Source organism: Gnatocerus cornutus, chromosome 5 (assembly GCF_029298725.1).
Source record: "Gnatocerus cornutus isolate USDA-ARS CGAHR chromosome 5, icGnaCorn1.1, whole genome shotgun sequence".
In the NCBI taxonomy this organism is placed as follows: Eukaryota; Metazoa; Arthropoda; class Insecta; order Coleoptera; family Tenebrionidae; genus Gnatocerus; species Gnatocerus cornutus.
In genome coordinates, this window is record NC_142237.1 from 15,814,946 (window position 1) to 15,820,945 (window position 6,000).

General features: G+C 35.2%; 2 non-coding genes across 2 annotated transcripts; both read left to right on the forward strand.

Annotated features, from left to right (window-relative positions):
• Positions 1–1,523: 1,523 nt before the first annotated feature.
• TRNAE-UUC (transfer RNA glutamic acid (anticodon UUC)) lies at positions 1,524–1,595 on the forward strand. The gene has a single exon. It is a non-coding gene; the product is annotated as a tRNA-Glu (tRNA).
• A 394-nt stretch (positions 1,596–1,989) lies between these two features.
• On the forward strand, positions 1,990–2,061 carry TRNAE-CUC (transfer RNA glutamic acid (anticodon CUC)). Its single transcript has one exon. It is a non-coding gene; the product is annotated as a tRNA-Glu (tRNA).
• The last annotated feature ends 3,939 nt before the right edge of the window (positions 2,062–6,000 follow it).

Genomic DNA, 6,000 nt, shown 5'->3' on the forward strand with positions numbered 1-6,000 from the left:
GTCGCCGGAAATATAACAAATCTAAAATAAGTATACTAAATTAACAAGTTCAAGCTTCAATAAAACGGTCTAGACTAAATTTTTTGTAAATCAAATTTATTGAAAATTTAACTCTGTCTTCGTCCCTTTTTGTTCGTCAACTAGGTACAAGTCAAGTACACCATAAAAGATTGATTTCTTCATCGATTTTAATGTACAAAAATAGCACCATTACCTCTTTTCAATTATGCCTCTTAGGTGGTCAACCCCTGTTTTTTGAACCTGCAAAATTTACTGAAATCACAAACTTCATTTCCCCACTAATTAATTTCCAATAATTTAAAAGGTGAGCCACACTTTGACCCTAATCGATATCGTATTTATAAAAACACAAACGACTCGCATGTTACACATTCACTTGAGTAAATCAACGAACTGTTTTCTCTTCAAACGATTTTAATTTACTTTCTATAAAACTCAAATCAGTGTACACCTGTATAAAGTCGTATTTTCGTCAAACCCATGAATTCTCGTGATATGAGAACGAAATTCGGCGCGGTCCGAGCTGACGTAAAAATTTGGCACGTGGCGGCGACATGGGGTGATGATAATGCACGCCAAGGGTGGAATATTGAATGGAATAGGAGGGTGGCGATCATCGCTCCCTATTTCAATTCAAGCTCATTATGCTTTACTCGTAGTACATGAGCGTATGTCTGGCTACATTGATTTTGTCTACGAAACACTTTTGTACTTGATTTATAAATTATGTTTTTCATAACTTTGGCTTTATCGTCTATAATAATAAATTTCAAAGGTCATCTCGTGGTATAAACAATTTCAATTAAATTCTGGAAATTATAGCAATGAGCGCACATGACAAAAATCGCGTGAATAACTTATGAAGGGGTAATGGCTTCTCGCAATGATTTCAACTTTCGATTTCTTTTCAGTAAAATCAGCAACAGTGTCACCAGTTTTCAAAAATCGACTTTGGTGTTGTTTATATACGGCGAACGATAAGCAAACACTTTCGTCTTGAGTGGGCAATTTTGGGGTCAGAGTTCAAATGCCATAACAAGAACTGCCCCATTTATTTCCGTGTAGGAGGATGTTAAGATATCGACTGTCAGTAATTGATTAAACAGAAATACACTAAACGTTGTGTTTGAGCAACATCGTGGCTATCGACCACACTACAGACTAACACGTCGACTGGGGCCGTCGCGGCGCTGATGACGTCACGACGTGCACGCTATAGTCACGTGTCGTAACAGCTGATAAGTGATAATGAACAGTGCGTCTAGGTCGAGTTGTGTCATTCTTGGCCAGAGCGGACTAAAGAGGAACGCACTGGAAATTTTCCTTGAGCCCAATTTTCTTTCGAATTTTATTTGGGGTTAGCTCTAGAATGCGTTACCGTCAATTTTATTAGAAATTGGGTCGTGGGGTAATTTTTCTAATCCCAAACTTAAATATAATGATTTGGCTAAAAATAGCTCCAGCAAGGTCGATGAAACATGCAGAAAAGCTGATATGTAACATCCGATATGGTCTAGTGGCTAGGATACCTGGCTTTCACCCAGGAGGCTCGGGTTCGATTCCCGGTATCGGAATTTTTGGCACTATCTTTATTGTTCTATATAATTATAATGAAGCCCTGAAGCGAAGCTTAGCTAAATCTCGTGTCCACGTAACAATATAATTAATTAAGATAAGATACTGTATTTTATAACTTCAATAAACTCGCAGTGTTTGTTTGGGAGAACCCGGTTATTCACTTTTCCATGGAATTTTTCTTTCGTCATTATTATAGACTTACTATTGATATTTGCAGCAAAAAGTAGGGTGTTGCCTCGCACGCCGTGTAATTAATTTGAAATTTACCTACACGAAATCAATGAAGGAGCTCTATTTTTTATTATTTAAATTACTGTATAAGCATAATTTTCATACTAATAAGTAAAAGTGAACTCTGGACTCTGGAATCTTGTTGAATAATCTTTAACATCCGATATGGTCTAGTGGCTAGGATACCTGGCTCTCACCCAGGAGGCTCGGGTTCGATTCCCGGTATCGGAACACACATCTTTGTTGAAAAAATATTTTTTTTTAATTACTGTCCTTGCAAGTTAGGTCCGAAACTTTGCGGTCGTCACTGTAATTACTAATTTTCATCGGTAGCAGATGTTCATTTGAAGACACAGATGTGTCTAATGTCTTTTGTCCTACTATTGTGTTATGGTAATTACGAGTGTTTAGGCTTTATGGGTTGTTGGCACACCCCAAACTCCAGGGGTCTTAAAGATAGATTTGTGGCTCATGGACTCAACCTGAGATTTGATCTGGTCATCTCCTAATTCCCTGCTTCAATTAATTTTTTTCATGTGGCTTCCAATATACAATCAGTGTTTAATTTATTCGGTCTTGATGCTCTTTTGCTTATTACATTTGTAATCAATGTTATTTGTCTAAAGCTTTCAGTTTCCTAAATTAGACAGGTAGATGAGTTTAATTAGACTCAATTTACATAAATACTGCTTAATTAAGTATCGAAAATTGCAAGCAAAAGATGACATTGCAACTGCAGTTTTTCCAAATCAACAAAAATGAGTTGAGTTGAACTCAAAACGACAATAGCGTCATTTATTCGTTCACAAAACTAATAATAGAAGCTGAAAGTTTTTTGGGGATTTTTTACAAACTCGTCGGTTCTAATTCTTCAATAAAAATAATGTCTGCATAATTGTACACTTTGGAAACATTTTTCTCCGGAAACGCTTTTGTCGAATGCCTTGCTCAGAATTTATTGTTTTACCATAATGCATTTCCTATTCCTTTTGAAAAATGTCTACATTTCAGAATCACTCTTTCACTAAAAGTTACAAAGTTCTTTGCTCCTAAACAATAAGGAAGCAAGTTCTTATGGTTTACTCCACATCTGAAAGTGTAAATTGACATTTCATACAAATAGACAAGAACAGGGATTCTCAAAATGTGGGGCGTGGTTACTTACAGCGGCGCAGAAGCTTCGTAGAGGCGAAGGACTCATAGATTTTTTTTTTTATTTCAAACTTACATTCACTCGAAGTCTTAAAACTTTCTTGTCATTATTATGACGAAAAACCTTTCAAAATAAGATTCTATAAAAACTACATAATCAGTGATCAGTCTTTGGTAAAATAATTCTCTGAAACTAGAGGAAACTGAACAAATTTTATGTAAACGAATAGAAATCTGAATGACATTAATTTAAGGATGCCGTATCCTTTTTCTATTTTATAATTATTAAATCAATTTAATTACAATACAATTTGTTGCGAAACACCGTCATGCAACGTATTATAATTGTTAATTAGTCAGCTTTTGTACTGTTATTCTGTACACAATTAACAAAAGTGCATTATCTTTCATTAAAACAATATTTTATATAACTGTTTCAACAGATAGCAGACATTCTAAACCCCAACATGAAGCTCTTTATTTCCTGAACTCCACACCATCTGCAAACTAATCTATTTATTGCCTTATCACTTTCACCTAGTTTCACCTTGTCCCCAGAGAATTGTAACAGTAGAAACAAAAAAGTTAAAATGAGCGTTTTATACCGGCAATAAACTCAAAGAACTAATACCAGTTTAGTGTATTGCATCTGACACAGACATCGCGTGACACTCTCGAATAAATTCCGGTTAAACTTCTGCTTGCCATCATCGTAAACACTCTTTCCGCCTGTAGTAAACAGAAAAACCGATAGAATGACCAATCGTGACAATCCTGTTTTCAGGTTTCATCAACTCGAAATTAGGAATCTGTCATTCTCCTAGTGTTCACTGTTGGCCTGTATGTTCCATAATTCATAAGGCACGCGGTGAATGCCAAGAGCAGACTTTTTTCAACGAGCTGTACATTTTCACTTTTCTCCAAAACAAGAGCGGTAATCAAAGCTTGAAGAATGGAAGGACAAATCGTGATAGCAACGAGTTATGACAGGAATGTGTGTAAAATATCGGTGTCCCCAAATGCGCATTGTGCGAATTTAGAGGGTGCTCGTGCAGCGAGGGAGTTCAATGGGGTGCATGTTTTATCCAGAGCTCACCCTTGCGTTGCTTATGGGGTGTTTGATTAAAGATAGACGGTGGTGCACTTGCATAAAATCACGGGCGTGCTTTATGCCCTTTATATGGGCAACATAAAGAGGAGAATATCATATTTTATTTTCACGCGACCGGAAATCTAACAACTATCTTAACAAAAGCGATTTTTTTCTTACTGTAAAAGTATTTTAAGTGAATGAAAAACACAACATTCCAATTACCATAAATTTGCTTTTTAGAGTGGTTTTGGAAATGAATTGCGTTCGAGCCAGCGAGAATATTAAATGAACAAGATTGAAAAGTTTCTTGCGAAACACTTTATCTGATTTGATGAAGCCTACATCATCTAAAGTTTTGCAGCTTCAAATGACAGTAATTACATTAGCTAGAGCTTAATGTATTTCATAATCCAATCAAAACTCTTCACTGAGGACTAATTGATGGATAATATAGCGCAACTTTACACTTTCACTGTGGCGATTTTCACCCCCAATTATCTGTGCTAACAACTAATTTACTGCAAGGGTTAATTAAACTCGTCTTTTTGGAGTTATTTATAGACCCAAATTAAACTTAAGACAAAATTATTTCAGCAAAACTGCTTATTTATAATCATTGCAAATCTAGTATTTTTGAACCATTCGACAAATTGACCAAATTTCAAACAAACTCAAATTTACTTAGTTTATATAGAATAAGTCATTTAATAATACTCCGCTGTGCAAAAAAAATCGAAAAATTATTTAAAAAAATAGAGTTTAGTTTTTTTATTAATTTAATGTACTACTCTAGGTATTTCTATTTCTTCTATTACTTTTTCAAATTCTAGAACAACAAAGCCACATGATATTATATTTTAAGTCAAACATTTTAATTAATTTAAAAGAAAACCCGGCGCATCCACCATAATTGAATTCAATTAAAATTTGTATCAGATCCTCTTCTAACCTAACTAGACAAAAATAAATAAAAAAATAGTGTCAATTATAATTAGTAAAAAGAAAATTATTTGCCATAAGAGCTGTCAAACTAGAAATTTCCATTTCCATGATATAACTATTTAATTAGGTTTATTTCCCGTATTCTCATCACGCAATTGTCCCACAAGACCCATCCTTGAAAAAACCTTTCAAAGCAAATACCGGCAATTACCACCCGCTCTCCTCTAAACCTCCATCGATTTTCTAAAATTGTACGAAATTATAAATTGTGAAGCAAAAAGTGAAGCAATTGTGTGATGTTTGATCCATTTTGCAAGCCACTGCTGTACTTGAACGCTGTATAACGAGGGTGTTCTAAACGAGCACAGTTAGACAAAGTATGACGTTAGTCTTCAACCCCCTTTAAGGGTAAGTTGAAGGGTCCTCAGCAGCCTTCAGCAGACAGACGCGGCCTTGATGCCGTCACCAACAGAATTACAAACCCTTCACCTATTCATAAGAGGAATTCACCCTCTTTCAATACAAATAAGGCATATATTAGATTTGGTGTCTAATTTAATGGGGTTCTGCGATTTTCTGCTAACTCAAGACACAAAGCTTTGGGAAATGAGTGAGGTTGTTGGATGGGAAATGGTAACAACTGTGGCATTATCCCGAGGGTGCGGTGATTCATCTTCGGTGGTTTTAATTTTAAATGCTGATTGGGATTTGTGGCTGTATAAACAGGGATGACTGGATAAAATACGGGAGTATAATAATTATTTAGGGATCACTCCCAAAACTCTCGTTCAAGAACCAACATAAAAATAAAATAAATTAGAAACGAGAAAGAGTAACCATCATGAACGTAAAAACGAGAGCTTTTAATTTAATATTTAACTACCATGAAGAGACTCTGATAGTACAGTAAAAACTTACTTATTTAAAGTCATAAAAAACGCAAGTTTTCGCCCTTTTATTGCAATACTTATGAACTCCGGTTG